At 34.1% G+C, this 9,825-nt stretch overlaps 1 long non-coding RNA gene across 1 annotated transcript; it reads left to right on the forward strand.

Annotated features, from left to right (window-relative positions):
• The first annotated feature begins 444 nt into the window (after nt 1-444).
• On the forward strand, nt 445-8,863 carry LOC127543455 (uncharacterized). Its single transcript, XR_007949236.1, has 3 exons — nt 445-616; nt 4,568-4,816; nt 6,414-8,863. It is a non-coding gene; the product is annotated as an uncharacterized LOC127543455 (long non-coding RNA).
• Nucleotides 8,864-9,825: the final 962 nt, after the last annotated feature.

Consider the following 9,825-nt stretch of genomic DNA (forward strand, 5'->3'; position numbering starts at 1 on the left):
TTTCTTTGAGGAAAGAGATCATTTTGTTTTTATATTATTATTTCTAGAACTTAACACATTTTGGCTCATAGTAAATCCTTAATGTTGGGTGAACATTCAATGATCTGTTTACACTGACTAGATATCTTTCTGCTGCTCTTTGAACTGTTTATAATTTTCATTTTTGTGAGATTCTTCTGTTCCATGACTTATTACTATAAAATGTGAATTGAAGAATACTGGCTTACTGCAAATCTGCATCTTTGAAAGCTCACTGCAAATTCCAAAATATAATCCTGCATGATCTCTTCCTCTTACTCATTTTCTGGCCAAGCTCACTATCCCAATGGCATCATTTGTGTAAGATCAATTGATTTGGTGAACTGCTTGTCCAGACATGTCATAATCTGGGTAAAATGCATCTTTTGTCTATTTTTGTTTTTCCACTTTTTCTTTTAGGAATAATTCTAATGAGCTTGTTTATCTGGTTTTCCAAGCCATATTATGTGAGAGGCTACAAATTAGAAGGAAAAGGAAATGTGTTGGTGGCAGGAATGCTGACAGCAGTGAGAAGTGACAGCCTGACAGTAAGGACGGATATGGAAAACTACAGAAAGGAGAAGCAAGCTTGCAAAAGGTAGACTGGCCAAAATCATTTAGAATAGAGATATTTCTCTTTCAGTGGTCTATGGGGACATTGCTAAGTTTCAGTCACAAATTTTTTTCCAATGATGACTCTTAAGTCACCAAAACGGTTAACTGTGCTCAGTGTTCTCTGTTTAAGAAGCCAGGGAAATATAAAATAAACATACATATGGATATAGAAATATGCACAAAGATATTTTGGAAATGTAACAGGAGTGTGACTCAGACTTCCATTTTAGGAAGAGTTTTCTCAAAAGTTGTCAAATTTTTTTAAAGTTACCCAAAAGGGGGTAATTTTCAGTTACCTGTAAACTTCACTCACATAGCACCTCCAATTCTTTGCCAATACCCAGGTTAACATGACAGTGTTATATATACATATAGTGACTGCTAGGGTACTTTCTCCTTCTCCCTCTTTCTCCCCTTTTGAATAACTGAGGAAAATAAAAAAAAATCTGAGGTTTTTAATCTAAGGTTATATAAGGTATACATGATCATGGGGAACTGGTAATTTAGAGAGAAGGAGATGAGATGAAGATGCTACAGGGAAAGTGGAAGCTACCAGCAAAGGAGGACTTGGAGGATTTTATCTTTATTTAGTTAGAGGCAGACAGTGTAGAAATATGAAACTGCTCTTTCTGCTGACTGAGAAGCTGATAGATCATCTTTTAAGAGTGGGAAATACCATGACAAATAGCCAGAAATTGCTCCTTATTCCCCTCTCTGGCCAACAAGAATTTGTAAGAGAAGTAGAAGCCCAATGAGCTTTTCTTTTCAGAATTATGACTCACTGATATATATCATTGATAGAGATTTATGTTTTTATTTTTTTCTTTTTTCATGAAACTTTCTTTGACAAAGTGCTCCAAATCATTATTGATGAGAGAAATGCAAATTAAGACAACTCTGAGATACCACTACACAGTTGTCAGATTGGCTAAGATGACAGGAAAAGATAATGATGAATGTTGGAGTGGATGAGGGAAAACTGGGGCACTGATACATTGTTGGTGGAATTGTGAACCCATCCAACCATTCTGGAGAGCAATTTGGAACTATGCTCAAAAAGTTATCAAACTGTGCATACCCTTTGATCCAGCTGTGTTTCTACTGGGCTTATATCCCAAAGAGATCTTAAAGGAGGGAAAGGGACCCACATGTGCAAGAATGTTTGTAGCAGCCCTTTCTGTAGTTGTTAGAAACTGGAAATTGAGAGGATGCCCATCAGTTGGAGAATGGCTGAATAAGTTGTGGTATATATGCATGTATGGAATATTATTGTTCTGTAAGGAATGACCAGCAGGATGATTTCAGAAAGGCCTGGAGAGACTTACACGAACTGATGCTAAGTGAAAAGAGCAAAACCAGGAGATCATTATATACAACAACAAAATTACATGATGCTCAATTCTAATGGACATGGCTCTCTTCAACAATGAGATGATTCAAAGCAGTTCCATTTGTTCAGTGATGAAGAGAGCCATCTACACCCAGAGTGAAGACTGTGGGAACTGAGTGTGGACCACAACATAGCATTTCCACTCCTTCTGTTATTGTTTTCTTGCATTTTTGTTTTCCTTCTTGGGTTTTTTCTTTCTTTCTAGATCCAATTTTTCTTGTGCAGCAAGATAACTGTATATGTAATATGTATACATATATTGTATTTAACATATACTTTAACATATTTAAGATGTATTGGTCTACCTGCCATCTAGGGGAGGGGGTAGGGGGAAGGAGGGGAAAAGTTGGAACAGAAGGTTTTGCAAGGGTCAATGTTGAAAAATGACCCATGCATATGTTTTCTATATAAAAAGCTGTACTACTAATAATAATGATAAAGAAAAATTAAGTTAAAAAGAAAGAGAGAAATAGAGAATGCTTCAAAGTGTATTCAGATCAAATCAGTTCCTTCTCTGGATATGGATAGGATTTTTCATTATAAGTTCTTCTGGGGAGGTGTGGATGACTGTACTATTGAGAATAATGAAGTCATTCATTTACAGCTAGTCATCCCAGAACATTACTATTACTTTATAAACAATATATTTCACTTTGTTCATGGAGGACTTTCAGTGTTTTTTTTTTTTTTCCTGAGAGCATCTTGCTCATCATTTAAAACAAGTTTTAAATAAAAGGAAAAACATCATCAACAACAAAAAAGAAACTTTCTTTGACAGCCTATCTCTAGAACTATTGCTCCTTGATCCAAGATCAATAATTATATTATTTTCCTCAGGTTTCCCTAGGAGAAGCTCTGAGAAAAGAATGAGAAAAAATCCCTGAAATGTACTTGGGCCCATCCTATAATTATACAGTAAATTATGATGGTATTTATATACATGATTTATACACATGAAGAGGCACTCAAGAATCTCTGAAAGTCCAAGCTATAGCATTATCTCATTCTATTCTTTTTGGGTTTGCATTTTAATTTTTAAAAATTATTAACAAACCTCAACAAACATAAATATTTCAATATACAAAATGAGAATTATATAGAATTATGAACTATATTATATTCAGTTTGATTTTTGCCAAGAAGGAATTCTAAAGGAAACCTGGAGTAAAGGATGTTATCAAAGAGATATATGACAGAAAGGGAAAATGGGCTAGTGGTATAAAAAGGTTAATAGCTGTATAAGAGAGATCAGAATGGTTGTTAGGATTTTTTTTTGTTGTTGTTGTTGAGGCAATTGGGGTTAAGTAACTTGTTTAGGATCACAAAGCTAATAATAAATGATAAGTGTTTGAGGCAGGATTTAATTCAGGTTCTCCTGACCCCAGGGCCAATGCACTATCCATTGAGCTTTCTAATTGCCCCAATAAGTCAGAATGAGAATATGACCTATGACTCTACAGAAAAATGTAAACTACCTTGAGTAAATGTAAATAGCAAAACAAACTTCAACTATCTCATGGGAAAACTTGCACATGACTCTGGGCTATCCTGACACTTTGCTTTCTTTGTTCTATTTCTATAATATCTAGGCTGGCTTGGGGTAGCACAGGGATCCATGATATTACTTTGTCCTGCTGCCACACAGAACATGTGGCCTTTTTAAAATAAATTCCATTATTTAATAGTTGACACGTGGATGTGTTTTCTTTGTTCTTTTTCCTTTTCTTTTCTTTTCTTTTCTTTTTTTTTTTTAGGGTTTGAAGAATTTTTGTGTATATTTTACCATCTGTGTGCTATGAAATGGAGTTTCACAGGATTGTAATGATTGGATATCCTGTAAATTCTTTTTTTTTTTTGTCATCATTTTTTTTTAAATATAGCTTTATATTTACAAGTTATATGCATGGGTAATTTTATAGCATTAACAATTGCCAAATCTTTTGTTCCAGTTTTTCCCCTCCTTCCCTCCATGGCAGGTTGACCAATATATGTTAAATGTATTGTTAACGTAAATTAACATGTAAATGTTAAAATATAAATTAAATATAATATAAGCATACATATCCTAAAAGTTATTTTGTTGTACAAAAAGAATAGGAGTTTGAAATAGTGTACTATTAGCCTGTGAAGGAAATCAAAAATGCAGGTGGACAAAAATAGAGGGATTGGAAATTCTATGTAATGGTTCATAGTCATCTCCCAGAGTTCTTTTGCTGGGTGTAGCTGGTTCAGTTCATTACTGCTCTGTTGGAGCTGATTTGGTTCATCTCATTGTTGAAGAGGGCCACATTCATCAGAATTCATCAGAATTGAGTGGATGTGTTTTTTTGAACCTACTACTAAGAATATCAAAAGAATACTAAGATATCATAGGAAAACAAATTACAAATGATATAAAAAGCAGGTAAGACCAATTAATTATCAGGGTTAGGGTTTTTTTTGTGTTTAGTAAATTCCCTCAAACAACCCAATCAACCTAATTAACCCTAATAAAACTTATTAGGAATGAAGCTGGTATGAACCCCTTTTTCTTTCATATTTCAGTATTCTTTCAAAGGGTATGATATCCTACAATTTGGCATAACTAAGGCAGGAGAGACTGCCTCCTTTACAAAAGTCAAAAGGCAATTTGGGGATCCTCTAGAGGCTGCAGAAAATGAAGGAATCATACTTTATAGCCATCCCTAGTGAATGTTTGAGAAGACTTGTATCAAAAGGCACACAAGATGGGCAAGAATGGATGGCCTGTATTCTACATAATCTGAGCAAACTCCTAAATTTATGAGATCACAGGTGAGTATTTCAGTATTAAATTTAATACAAGAATAATGAAATTGCCCGGCTTGTCTGGACTTCCTTCTACTTTTTTTCTCTTCCACTTCTATTTTTTTAGTGTTTCATAGACTTTTCTTTCTTTTTAAAAAATTAATATTACTACCCAACCACTACCCTCTAATACTAATACTAATTCTTTTCCAAATTAAGAGTAGTCCCGAATGTACATAGTACTTTCAAATCTGTGTGCTTTTCCTCTTCCTATTCTACACAGATAATACCATTTTAGTGATGCTCACCCCTTATCTCCATTTGTTGAAATCCTTTCCATTATTAAATAGTTTTAAGTAGTGTAGATTATAATACATGTGGATGTGTTTTCTTGAACCTACTACTAAGAATATCAAAAGAATACTAAAATATCATAAGAAAACATGTTACAAATCATCTAAAAAACAGGTAAGACCAATTAATCATCAGGTTTTTTCCCCACCTAGAAAGTAATCTATGAGAATCAATTTAATAAAATTATCATTCTGGACCTGGCTCTTCTCAACAATGTAGTAATTCAAAAAATTTCAATAGACTTGGGATGGAAAATGCCATCCACATCCAAAGAAAGAACTGTGGAGACTGAATATGGAATGAAGCATTAATAGTTTCATCTTTTTTTAATTTTTTTTTCTAGGGTTTTTTCCTTTTTGGTATGATTTTTCTTGCACAACATGACAAATATGTTAATATGTTTAGAATAATAGCACATATTTAACCAAATCAGATAGTTTACTGTCTTGGGAAAAAGATAAAAAAGGGAGGGAGAAAAATTTAGAACACAAAAGTCTTGCAGGAATTAAAGTTGAAAACTATCTTTACATGTATTTGGAAAAATAAAATGCTATTGAAAATAAAATGAAATAATCTTTTAAGCCTTTAGAACTTTCTATACATACCATACAGAAAATATTACTAATGATTAATCCATTTTGATGCTCTAATGCAAAAAATTGAGGCTTAGTATTGTAATAGCCTTCCTATCCATTGATGAAGAAGATCCCTGAATTACTGCCACAGTAAGACCATCAGTAAAGCCTCAAAGTCTTTTTTTCAGAGAGGGGAATTTGAAATCAATTAGTCAATTCCATAAGAGCCTTCCCCTCTCCCTGAATTGTATCAGTCCCCAGGTCTATTCTTGTTTCCTTTCCCCAATACCAAGTCGTTCTATACCCAAATAAGATACTTACAAAAACTCACCAGGCTTCATTGGTTTGAGAATGGTACCCAAGAAATGGGCATAAGAAATAATTTGTCTCCTGATCAGAATGGGCACAATTACTTTTTAGATTAAATTATCTGTGAGAATGAATGGAATACTGTACTGCCTTAGGCCTGTAATTTGTTCCTGTGTGAGTGAAGATAATTGTTTTTTTTTTTTTTTTTTTTAAATTCTTCCATTTGTGGTATTTATACTTCACAAAGAAAACCCCAGAATAGCATCAAGAGGATTCAATGACCCCCAAGCCCCTCCCAAACTATTATGTGCAAATTAAAATTTTCCAAACTTCAAAGCTACCAGCAGTGTTATTAATAGATGAATTCTTTGATCTTGACATAACAGGAATTTTGCAAGCAGCTGGAAAATTCTCCACAGGAGCTGACCAACACAAAGGGGAAACAAGAACTGATATTCTGATGGAATCCTAAGAGGAGATAAAGTCAAATTTTCATTCCCATAGCCTAATTTCCCTATTTTCCATACACTTTCCTAAAATAATTGCCATTGAACAGTCTAGTTCAGTATTCTGCAAACTTTTTAATAGTATTTTATTTTTCCAAATACATGTAAAGATGGTTTTCAACATTAGTTTCAACCCAAAACAAAGAGAAATGACACATTTCCTACCTGTGTGACCCAAGCAATTGCCTCACCAAAAAAAAAAAAAAAAAAAAAAAAGCACAAAGAATAATGACCCAGATTCTGATATTACCTAAATAATTCAAATAGTACATATACAGTGAATGAGTAAAATTGCCTTCCAAACATGAAAAACATGCATGAATGTTGAACATTATCTTTGTATGTTTTTTGAAAAACAAAAAGCTATTACTATTTTTAAAAGTTGGTATAGTGGATAGAGCATCAGTTCTGAAATCAGGAGGATATGAGTTCAAATTATCCCCTCCTTTATCCTCTCCTCTAGATGGCAGATAGTCCAATACACATTTATTTTTGTAAAACTTTGTGTTCCAAATGTTTCTCCCTGCCTCCTTTACCTTCACCTTTCCAAGACAGCAAGCAATCTGATAGAGGTTAAATATGTGTAATTCTTTTATCCATATTTTCATATTTGTCCTGTTGTGCAAGAAAAATTAGATCAAAAGGGAAAGAGTTGTAGGAGAAAAAAAAATCACCACCAAAAAAAAAATTGCTGAAAATAATATGTTTTGATTTGCATTCAGTCTCCATAGTTCTTTCTCTGGATGTGGATGGCATTTTCTAACCTAATTATTTTGGAATTGTTTTGAATCACTACATTGTTGAAAAGAACTCAGTTTACCACAGCTGATGATCATATAATTTTGTTGTTACTGTGTACAATGATCTCTTCTTTCTGCTCATTTCACTCAGCATCAATTCATGTAAGTTTCTCCAGGCCTCTCTGAAATCCTTTTGTTTCTTACTGAACAATAATATTCCATAACATTCATATACCACAACTTATTCAGCCATTCTCCAATTGATGGGCACCTACTCAATTTCCAGTTCCTAACCACTACCAAAAGGGCTGCCACAAACATTTTCGCACAAACGGGTCCCTTTCCCTCCTTTAAGATCTCTTTGGGACATAGACTCAATAAAAAAACTGCTGGATCAAAGGGTATGCAGTTTGAAAGCCCTTTGGGCATAGTTCCATATTGCCCTCCAGAATGGTTGGATCAGTTCACAACTGCACCAACAATGTAATTTTCCCCTATCCAGAAGGGCTTTTCTAATCGCACCTAAGTAGGTTCTGGGCAATAGTTGGGCAATACCTGCCCTCAGGGTCAAATGCCTAGCTCAGGAGAAGCACAGTGCAGGGAGGAGCTGGAATGAGGAACTATAAGAAGAACAAACATTGGTATGGTGATGTTGGAGATAAATCCCACAGCCCACTCTCTCAGGAAGGATGGAACATGATTCCTGTTCCCTTTTTCCATCTGATTGACCATAGAACACCTTGGGGCCTAGCCATAACTATTCTTTGTCTCAATTTTGGTCCAATGTTAAAACTATCTATAGAAACAATCAGCTTTAGAGTCTATCAATTCCTGGTTGTCCAATGTATTTTAACATGGAGATTAAAGCAAAATAATAGAGGAAAATAAATGGGAATGAAAATGAAAAGACCAAAGTTCTGGCCATGGTCTTAATTCAGATATTTCCTAGTTGTGGTGCCGTGGTCATGTAACTGAACCATTCTGGGACTGGTTATCTGTAAAATAAGGTTATCACCTATAATTTATTTATCTATCCCAGAGGACTATTATGGGGAAAGAGCTCTGTTTCTGTTAAAGGCCTTTTTTGGTTCTTCTCAGGGATGGGAGGAAGGAAAGGCTGGGGAAAAAATATACATACATACAAGTATATATATACATATAGATACACATCTATCCATTCATAGAGAAATAGATATATCTTATATATAGAAGTCTCTCCAGATTAGCTAATTGATAACACATTGTTTCCCCCAATAAATTCCTTGAGGTCAGGGAGAATGTTTTTGCTTTTTTTTGTATCTCTAGTCATCTGCCATAGTGTCTGGCACACAGTAGGCTCCTACTAAATACTTAATAAATGACCACTATGGTAATGTTTTACATTATTGGACATAAGCTTATTATCTCATGGAAGGAAAGGTGACTTGAGAAAGGGAGAAAATCTGGAACTCCAAAAATATTTTTTAAAATAAATGTTAAGAACTGTCTTTACATGGGATTAAAAAAATAAATATTTGTTGACTTATGTCTGTAAAGTTATGTGACTATGTGTATATGCAGATGTTACATTAAATTTTGATATATATGAAATATATATATATTTATTTCCTATTCTATTATTTCATAGTATAAAGAACTCCCTTTCTAGATCACTGCCTTATCATGAGTTCAAGAAAATTATGAGCTATGTGATATGTGGTTACCCAAGAGAGATAGGGTATACTACAGAGTTCTGACAAAAGGTGATCCACTAGAGAAGGAAATGGCAAACCACTCCCCAGGATCTCTGAAAAGAAAGCCTCAAACGGAGTCATAGAAAGTTGGATACAAATGAAAAAATTCAACAACAATCTTGGAAGAAAAATAATGGCAAATCTGGACATCATGCTTAAAAAAAATACTTCAACTTGCTAACAAAGGTCCATATAGTTAAAGCTACGGTTTTTCCAGTAACAATGTATGGACATGAGGGTTGGACTAAAAATAAAGCTGAACATCTTGAAATTGATGCTTCCAAATTGTGGTGCAGCAGACTTTTAAAAAAATATTTAAATATTTAAAAAATATTTATTTAATAGGTACACACACACACACACACACACACACACACACACACATTGATTTTTTACATATTTCCAAATGATGGGAGAGAAAAATCAGAACAAAAGGGGAAAACGACAAGAAGAGAAAAAAAAGATGAAAATAGTATGCATTGGTTTACATTCAGTTTCCATAGTCCACTCTCTGGATGTGGACAGCATTTTTCACTCAAAGCTTATTGGAATTTCCTTGGATCACTAAATCGCTGAGAAGAACAATCATATTCAATCACCACACAATCTTGTTGTTACCATGTACAATGTTTTCCTGATTTTGCTTGCTTCACTCAGCATCAGTTCATATAAATCTTTCCAGGCTTTTCTATAACCAGCCTGTTCCTTTTTTTAATAGAACAATAAAACTCTATTACTTTCACATACCATAACTTACTCAGCCATTTCCCAGTTGATGAGCATCCACTCATTTTCCAATTCGTTGCCACCACAAAAAGA

The sequence above is a fragment of the Antechinus flavipes genome, chromosome 1 (genome assembly GCF_016432865.1).
Source record: "Antechinus flavipes isolate AdamAnt ecotype Samford, QLD, Australia chromosome 1, AdamAnt_v2, whole genome shotgun sequence".
Classification (NCBI taxonomy): domain Eukaryota; kingdom Metazoa; phylum Chordata; class Mammalia; order Dasyuromorphia; family Dasyuridae; genus Antechinus; species Antechinus flavipes.